We start from the raw sequence: 9,866 nt of genomic DNA, 5'->3' as shown, positions 1-9,866 counted from the left end.
AGGGATGCTCGCTTAGCATCCTGGTGCAGGGAACAACACAGCCCCACAAGAAGGATGTTGGCCAAAATGTCAGCAGAGCTGCCACTGGGAAAATGGTCTAGTCCAAGCGCTGACCTTCGTAGAGGAAGAAAGCCAATCCAGAGCAGCTAAGTGACCTGCTGTGGGTTGCACAGCCTGATTCCAAGCCCAGTACTATACCCAAAGCTGTTACCACGCCCAAAATTAAACAGCAATAGCTGCCCAAAGGCCTCTTAGTTTGAGGACCAAGTAAGACAGTAAATGAGAAAGCCCTTTGACAAATGTGGCATGCTGCACAAACATGAGATGTTATTACCCAGGATCTTTTGATATATGTAAATAGATCTTGTACCAGGTCAGTTAATTTTCCAACTGCTCTATCTGAGCTTTCAGATGGCAGCACCTCTGTCCAACCCAGGAAAGGACTCCTGTGCATGCTGAGCAGCCCTGGAAAGCCTCATGCCTGGCTTCTCCCACCCCTCAGCTAATCTCCAAATGATTAATAAGGGCTCTCACTATGTTGTGGCTCCCAGCTGACAGATACTAGGCTATCAATGCATTCGTATCACCTCCTTCATGCCAGAGGGACTCAGTTATTCGAGGGGTTCCAAGGAGGACCCAGCCTGAAAGAGAAACGGGCGAGAGAGAGGAGCGAGACCAAGCAGATTCTTGTCAAGGTCTGAGTTTATTGCTACACAAGCCTCTCTATAAAGGGTGAGGCAAACAAGGGAGTTCAAAGGGGAGATAAAAAAAAGGAAGGGCGGGGGTGTAGAGCACACAGGGCAGGCGGCCGCAAGTCTGCAGTTGGAATGTCCGGTGCTGGAGCAGACAAGGGTGGGCCATCTGGTGTGTGTCAGGGTAGAGATAAGGTTGAGGTGACGTGGCTTTAGCCCTGCTGGGCAGGCAATATGGCCTTGGTTTTGTCAGGCTGATTATGTCCGGTTCCCAACATGAGAGAAGCCAGGAATATCTCCTCTCACAACTGTGCAGCAAACGAGATCAGATCTCCCAATCTGATTTTCAGCCCTCCTGTCTTTCCAAGTGAAGTGGATGGTCCATTTCACGTTGTCTCAAGTCTTTGCACATTGCATGCCAACATTGCGACACAGGGCGCGGCTGTGGGTCTTAGTAGACAAAGCCCCCACCCAGAACCCTGCCCCCAGAGCTCCTTAGTCACCCTTCACAACGCAGGTCCAGGCCGGGCTCCACACTGCAAGGCGATCAACCCTGACCCTCCAGTGTGGCCGTCCTCACACGCTCCCACATCCACCTAGAAGGACTGGAGATGAGAGATTCCGGAAGCTCCCTGCCTCATCTGCCTCCCTCCCCAGAGTGACAGAGCAACTGTAACTGATTAGGCAGGATGCAGCCTCATTCCCAGTCCCCACCCTCTCTGGGAAAGCAGGGCTGTCTGGCACCTCATCCAAGGCCTTTCCCCTGTGATCTCATTACTGAGTAGCTGCTCCTCTACCACCCACCTCCGTCACCTCATCTAAATACAGGGGAGATGAGTATGTCTTCTTTGCTGCTCCTTCCCTGAGTCCACCCCAGGAGCTCCCTGAACAGATCATCAATCACTTCTCATTACACCTGCAGCAGCCGTCAGATACTGCTGAACAGAGACAGGCGCCTCCCCTGCTGCTGCCACGCTCCAGTGCACATGTGCACACACACGTGCACACACATTGTACAGGCCCACTCACATGGACACACAAGCATGCACACCCATGTGCACAAACTTTGTTCAGAGGTGGGAATTCTGCCCATTTTAGCCTCTAATATTGCAATCAGAGAGTGATAGAACAATGAAAGATGAAGGTGGATGAAGGAAGATCTATTTATTCCCTTACTTGTTACATAACCATTCAGGGCTCTTTTTTTATCCGTACAAACACACCACCACCACCATCAACAATCATCAAGTAGCTGTCATGTATGCAGTGCTGCCCTATTCAAGGCGGTGCTGAGTATGTGAGGAGGATTCTCTCTAAAGCACAGCTCTGAGGAAGTCTGTCTCCTTCGCACTTTTACACACGCTGGGAGAGGAGCCTGCAGGAGGCTCCGTGCGTTGGGTGAAGCCACACGATGAGTGAGGAGACCGAGTGTGAAGCCAGGGGAATGAGAGCGCAGAGTTCACCACTTCACCACCATGCTGGTGTGCACAATCGATGAAAGGGTGGCTGCCAGCTGCAGGACAGAAAAAAAGTAAAGCATGTAACTTGTGGTTTTAGCTCTGGCTTACTTCCAAAAGGAATTGTTTTTGTTGTTCTAAAAAGCTTTATACCAAAAAAAAAAAGAAAGCTTTTTACCTCTATAAAAACAAAAGGCTACTGCTGTCAAGCACCTTCAGACTCAAGCCAGAGGAGAGCTCTCCCAGTGGGCTTCCAAGCTGTAAATCTTCACAGAAACACAGTACCTCCTGTGGAGTAGCTGGTTGGTTCAAGCCAGCAACCTGGCAGTTAACAAGTATGTCCCTTGTACCTGTAATACCTGTATAAAGTGTATTAAATATGAACTACTCCTGGTGTGTAATTTTAAATTGAATTATTGTGCCTGGAACTTTTTTTTTAATAGCTAAGAATGGTGAAATCAGACTCCTTTAGATGTTATGAGAAGAATAGACACTACACAGGGCTTGGACCCAACCCAGCTTAATTCAAAGGAAGGCAGATTTATTTTCTTCTGCTTCCCAGAAGGTTCCTCAGCAGAACGTTTAGCTATGGAAATTGTTTAGCTATGGAAAAGAGCAATCTCCTCTTGGGAAGATTCTGGTAGAAAGGGGCTTTGGTTACATATCCAGCTCAACCCAGCCCCAGAGCCCTCGTCATGTTTTATTTTGTTTTGCCCTTGACACTGATTGTCTTGGGAACTGTGGCCCCCGAGCAATGGCCAGGAAGTCAGGTCTTCTTGATGTAAATCCTCTAATATCCCCTACAATGATTTTCAGTGCCAATGGTAAGGCCCGCCTAGTGGCTGCCACATGCCCCTGAGCAGACACGTCAGAGCAGATGAGAGCATGAGACAGCATTTAAGAGAATGGTAGGCTGGCCTTGACTTAGCTGTTTGGCCTCTCCTCAGAAGTCATTTGTGACACTGACTGTCATGGGTTTCATTAAGAACAAGTCTATCTCTACCAAAGAAAACTGCAAGGTAAGAGGACTTTCAGCTCCAGCTACATATGTCTCCAAACTTACTTACATATTGTCCTGTTTTCAGAAGAAAAAAAATTTACTCAGTGCCTCCCGGGCAAATAAAAACTTTGGTACTACAACCTACAATCCCAGATAAAGTGTAGGTATCTGCTTTGGCAGCTCCCCTGGATCGAGCTGCTCCAGTAGCTCTCCACAAAAACCCTGTGAAGAGATGATCAGGCAGGATAGCCTAGTCTGTTCTGCAGAAAGAAGCTACCCCTGGAACCTCAGTGGCTTAAAATCTAGAAGTTTATTCTTGTTCATGCAAATTCTGACACTGGAAGGGCAATTCTACAGGGTGTTTGTCCTGCACACCGTCCGTCAGTGATTCGGGCTGCTTCACAAATATGGTGCCACCAGATCAAAAGGTGGATTCCAGGTCATCACAGAAGAGGAAGAGAGAAGTGGGGGTTGTGGATCAGTCTTTACATGCTTTGACACTTTAGTTGACATAGATCGCTGGATAGGGCTGCTTATATAAAGGTTATCAGTTCAAACCACCTAGCTGTACCACAAAAGGAAGGAGTCATCTGTTTTCATAAAGGGTACAGCCTAGCCAACCTCATGCAACAATTGTACTCTGTACCACAAGGGGTGAGCATGAGTCAGAACTGACTTGAAGGCAACAGGATTTGGGTTTTTTTTTTTGTTTGTTTGTTTGTTTGTTTGGTTGGTTGATTGGTTTGGTTTGGTGAGTGGGAGGTGGTTCTACCTACAGCATATTAATCTGAAGTAGTCACTTTAGGTTTTTTTGTTTGTTTTTTGAGAGATGTGGAAAAGCTCATTGGCTTTAATGGGGAGTTAACTCTGCCGCAGACGGCCTCCTCAAAATTTCCCTCCCGCTTCAGAAACTAGCAGAGATTTTCAATGAAGGAGCCTGCTGGCACCCGCTGGACATCTCCTTGCAAGGTCAGTCCTTTGGAGCCATTGGGAGGGAGAAAAAAGAGACTTTTATTCCTGTAAAGAATTCCAGCCCCAGAAATCCTGAGGGGGAAATTCTGCCCTGTCCTCTCGGGTCACTATGAGTCCGAATTGAATTTATGGCTATGAGTTGAGTTGTAATTCCATTCACTTACTGCTATTGACAGGTTGCTAGATTAGGGCTTGTCTTCCCAAATGCCAGCACTAAACGAAATTGAGCTGTCCAGGCCACAACAAAGGGGTTGGAAATACATCAGGCACACTCATTAGACACCTATGGCAAAATTCAGAACTGAGCATGCTCTGACCCAAGTCATGTAGACCCAGGTGGAAGGTCCACCTGGTCATACAGAATAGGACTTCACAAAAGTGCACCGAAATCAACCAATACGATCGACCAATGTCCTCCAGTGGTGTTGGGAGGTGATAGAAGTAGGCCTGGGCTCCTTGTCACCCTCCCTTGTTCACGTGCTCTGCAAGTGGAGGGTGAGGCCCTTGGGGGTTCCTGCCGTGGCTCCTCAGCTGGTTCTGCACTCCTGCTCAGGTATTCCTCCCATGAAACCGCCATATTCAGCTGCAAACTTTCCCCACCCCTGCCATGCAGCCCGGCGTGCTTTCCGGAGATACTGGGGACTTTTGGGGACTGCGATACCTGAAACTTTCTTCCATAACATTCACTTGGATTTACAAAACTGCTTCTGCCATATGAATTCTTTCAGCGTTGCTAAGCAAGAACTGAGGTCAACCACCCCAGAAACCTAACACTATCAAGTCAATTCTGACTTATATCAATCTAGGGGGTCCTCAAACTATGGCCTGCGGGCCGCATGGCCCTCAGAGGACATTTATTCAGCACGCCGGGTGTTTTTGCCCCGTTTTTTTAAACTTCAAATTAGGTATGTGCAGTGCGCATAGGCATTTGTGCATAGTTTTATTTTTAAACTATCATCCGGCCCTCCAGCGGGTTTGAGGGACAATGAACTGGCCTGCTGTTTAAAAAGTTTGAGGACCCCTGAAAGGACAACGTAGAACTATGCCTGTGGGTTCCCGAAGTTCTAAATCTTTACAGGAGCTGAGAACCGCATCTTTCTCTGTGAGCCACTAGCGGATTCCAACTGGCCGGCCTCATGGTCACACACATTCCACCAGGCTCCTTGAGCCTTAACTTGATAATTTAATGAAATGATACTTCTCCAAGTCACACTGTATCATGGTCTATAATCTTGCTATTCTAATATCAAATTTAAAATAAGGAATATAGTTAAGCTCCAAATCCATAAGCAATAAGATCATTGAATCTCTTTGGACACTATTACTTAAAAAAAGAAAAAACTCTGTTCAATTATTTTCAGCACAGAAAAGCTTCCAGCGTTTACAGCTTAGTATTTAATTGCTTTTTCTCTTCTTCTTTTGCATTGGTGAATCATTTTGAGCTTATAATAATGTCAAAATAATAGTTTCCAGAGCCTCCAGGCATTCACTGTGTAATGATCATTTAAAAGATTTCTTGGTTAGAGGGTCCTCAAAAGAATAAAAAGCGTGTCCGCATCCCTGGTCATTTCTATATTCAAAAGAAGAAATTGCTCATCAAATGCTACAAGCCAATTTCTTTCTTCAGCCAAACTGCCCATTTTAGCATCACTGAATTAAGCAAATGGTTCTACATTTCAAAGTCAACAATGATACTCTTTTCCCTTTAACACGAGCATCTTAAACAGCTCAAAAAGTAGTCGAGCTCTTTATTATGGCTTTTCCTGAGAAAGCTGTTTCGTTGTTTATTTTATTTATTCATCTAGACTTTCATGTTAAGATTTGTGTATTTTAAGTTCTGCTAGTCAGGACATTTTAAACGGAGCCAGATTTTTTTTTATACTTTGTCTTTTAAAATATAATGAGACTGAGCAGTACATCCCTTAATAAAATATAAAGTCTTCCTATTTCTGTTTGTTTGTAATTTCCCTAAGGATAACTCTTAAAGTAGTAAAACCAAAACCCCCCATAATGAATTACATTTGGTCTACTGGGGGTTGTGGCCAACCTTTAGATAGAAAAATCCAGAGACTCCCTTCTGCATCTCCTTTCCCAACCAAACCCCGGTGGCTGGAGGCCGGAAGGAAGAAAGAGGCTGGGCTGCTGGGGCAGGGTGGGGAAGGGGTAACCTTGCAGATTATTTCAAATTCTACTCTGAAGGCAGAAAGTTATCCCAATGAGATAGCTAGAGATTCACTTCCTTAGAAAAAGATTGAAATTAATGTGTCCCTTAGAAAAGCCAAAGGAAAAAAGTCGTTATTAATTTAGGCAATTGAAGAACTTTGAAAGCCATGTCTAGTACATAAAAACACCTGTCCCTAGAGCCCATCGGCCTAGGAAACTGAATTTTTTTACCATGTAAAATAAAGGAAGGTCATTTCTTAGACTTGCTCAACAGAAGATTGTCATTTTAAACCGGTTACTGTAATGAGAAGCTGGGTTTTCGTAAAAAGGACTGAATGCTTGAGTCAGTGTGAAATGAAATTAGAGATGCATGTTCTGCGCATGGCAGCATTTCCGGAGGAGTCTGTGTTCCCGTGACTGCTCTCAATCTGTCTCGTGCCTTCTGGGAAACTCACAGCGTGGTGCCCACATCTAGTCTCTCGGACTTTCTTGCCAGCTTTGGAAAGGTGTTGAGTCTGTTGGATCTGCTGCACAGAGACAGCATGCAAGTGGACCCTTCCCACATTCCTCAGAGAGCAGCCCCCCAGTGTAAAGCTGTGGGTGAGGTTTGATGACCTTTGCCCCTTCATCATCCCGCATTCTTTGACGGACCCAAGCGCTCCCCCGAGGCATTACCGGAGAAGCAGCTACCCCATAGTTTCCAGATGGTGGGTATCAGCCTGTGTGCTCATTGGGATTGCCAGAGAGCTGTCCAAAAGACATCTTTGTCCCATCTCCACTGAGTCCGATTTTATTGGTCTGGAATGCAGCCTAGGTGCTTGGATTTTTTTCTCTCTCATAAGTTTTTATTGTGAATTGGGTGAAGGTTTACCAAGATCATCAGTTTTTTATTCAACAATTCATACACATTGTGTTTTATGCCACTTATTGCAATCTCCACAATATAATATGACTTATTCCACTCCCTACTTATGTCTTCTGTTTCCCTTCCTCCTCTCTTCCTACCCTTCTGAACTTGGGCCTTGGATTAATACTGCCCTTTTGAGATCAAATGGTTTGCTGTTTTCAGGTTTGTGTGCCTCACTTGTGTAATTGCTCCCATTATAGACCAATCTATTATTTGGCTGAATATTGAACCACAGGTAGGAGTTCATTTTCAAACTTAGTGAATAAGGACCATCATTTCAGAGGTTCTGTTAGTCCCTATCCAGCCAATAAGCCTGGTCTCTTTTATGACTGTGAATTTTGCTTCACTATCTAGGACCTTTTGATGTGATCCCTTTCAAAGAAGTTGGAATTGATAGTTGGAGATCATCTAGTTATTCTGTGCTCAGAGTCATGAAGTCTAATGTTCATGTGGTCCACTCACCACTCTTTCCTCCAGAGTGAGGGTGACAATACTTGCCACCTAGATGGCCACTTGTGAGCTTCTGAGATCCAGCTGCTACTCACCAGCGTGGATGTCGACCATAGTCTTTACAGTCTAGGTAATGACAATTGTCCTTGGTGTCCTTCACAACTATAATCCCCAGCCCCCAAGCCCAATAAAGCACTCCCTCCAGTTGTTCGGTTATGCCTAAGGAGTTTTGATAACTTCATCTTCTGTGTGCTCCGGAATATTCAATTCCCTGGATGATCAGAATGGTCAGTCAGGGCTCAGAATCTTGGTGTTAAGGCTCCTGGTGAGATCCTGGCACATCAGACACAGAGGTTGTGAGGCTAGAGGATGGGCAGAAGGGGATCATACTGAGTCTAACAAGGAAAGAAAAGGAAATGAAGGATATAAGCAATTAAAAGCAAGCGCATAAATAGATACAAATACACAGATGGCCCTTGCAACATTATTCCCAATCTCGCAAACGTGTCAACGGTCTAAATACCCATCAATAGGTGAATGGATAAGTCAAACATGTTGCCTATGGTATATACAATGGACTACTACTCAGCCATAAAGAGAAATGAACTCTTGACACAGGCTACAAGAGGAATGAACCTCATAAGCATTATGCTGAGTGAAATAAATCAGCTTCAAAAAGGACACATTTTGCTTAATTCCACTTACAAGAAATATCTAGGCTAGGAAAATGAATAGAGACAAACATATCCCAATTGTTTCCAGGGATAGGTAGGAAGGTAAGTATGGTTGTTACATAATGCCATGTCAATTGGACAAATAAGTGAGGTGGAGTCTTTCTTATACCTATATGAGTGTCCTTGGATTTATTTCTCTAGTCAACCCAGCCTAACCCAGTAGGGCCTGGAGGGGAAGTGCCATCCCTGAGACGATACTGAGCTTCCATAAGGGTGATGACATAATTTTGGAATGGGTAAGGATGATAATATGAACAACATGCAGAATGCCACTTAGTTATAATCTTGTAGAGCGTGGAAGTGACGAATGTTTTGATGCATGTATATTTAGTACGATTTTTAAAGAGTGTACGCAAAAGAGCAATATGGCAAGTCTGTGTTGCCATTTGCTGTTGCTCAGCTAAAAGCGATTCGGGCCTGTGTAGTCCAAAGGGAACCACAGAGGCTCAGGAGGAAAGCTGGTACCATCTCCAACTAAGACTTGTCTGACCAAATGCAGAGTCTCCCTTCAAGTAACTGACAGGTCAGAGGCAGCTCATCTCTGCTGCAGAAGCAATGATTTGTCTCAATTCCCAGACCACTGTCACAACCATGTCTTGTTGCCCTCGGTGCCCCCCTTCCCCACCACAATAAGTCACTAGAAAGCCATGCTTCATTTAAAAACAAACAAATAAACCCCTTCTGCCTCCATCCTGGCACTGTTTCAGCTTATTTAGCATCATAACATATGTCATCTGTTTCCCTAAACAATCTAACATGGACATGGCACGATGGGACTGATGAGTTAGGCAAATGAGAACCAGCCTGCCCTCTGAACACACACGATGGCATTTGACTTGCTGTCAGTAGATGCTGTCGCGTTTCTTCTCCTCTTTCCTGGAAAATAAATACAGAAAAGAAAGAGGACATGAAAAGGGCTGCAAGATGTTTAGCTCTGGTCTTTCTAGAAAGTGTAGAAAAAAAGTATGTGACCCCTGCCTGCCTTTAGATGCCCCACTCCTCTGGCTAACAAGGATTGCGCACTGACCATGGACAAGACATCTGGATCTGGGGGGAGGATATAACAATTGCCCCCACCAGCAAAGAGTTTCCAGATTTACGGGACTGCACAGGCCAGGGAGCAGCTCATAAAAAGAACAAGAAGAATCGCAAAGGAGGGTGTGCTCCAGCACCACTTCGTCCAGCTGCAGACACATGAAGGCAAAGTTTCCTTTGCTTTCAGTCAAGTTTATGATTTCCGCGGCATCCCTTACCAACACCTTCACAAAGATCTAGGTTCTTGGGTTGTTTCGTTCCAGGGCGGACATCACCTTGGTAAAGCCACACTCTAAGGACAGCTCATGGTCCAAGAATTCCACCTATATGTTTTGAAAGGGGCCATGTTAAAACCCCTGGCTCAGACTTTCAGGACTGGGCACAATACAGCAAACCCACCATGGGGACAGCAGGATTTGGTAACACTCTCATCTCCATCACAACCTGGACCTGGCA

At 45.2% G+C, this 9,866-nt stretch overlaps 1 long non-coding RNA gene across 1 annotated transcript; it reads right to left on the bottom strand.

The window, feature by feature from the left end:
• Positions 1 to 684: 684 nt before the first annotated feature.
• On the bottom strand, positions 685 to 9,373 carry LOC142435876 (uncharacterized). Its single transcript, XR_012781631.1, has 3 exons — positions 9,197 to 9,373; positions 2,328 to 8,036; positions 685 to 2,205 (listed from the first exon to the last, which is right to left on the bottom strand). It is a non-coding gene; the product is annotated as an uncharacterized LOC142435876 (long non-coding RNA).
• Between the last annotated feature and the right edge of the window lie 493 nt (positions 9,374 to 9,866).

This window comes from Tenrec ecaudatus (genome assembly GCF_050624435.1).
Source record: "Tenrec ecaudatus isolate mTenEca1 chromosome 5 unlocalized genomic scaffold, mTenEca1.hap1 SUPER_5_unloc_4, whole genome shotgun sequence".
In the NCBI taxonomy this organism is placed as follows: Eukaryota; Metazoa; Chordata; class Mammalia; order Afrosoricida; family Tenrecidae; genus Tenrec; species Tenrec ecaudatus.
This window is presented reverse-complemented; position numbering and strand designations above follow the sequence as displayed.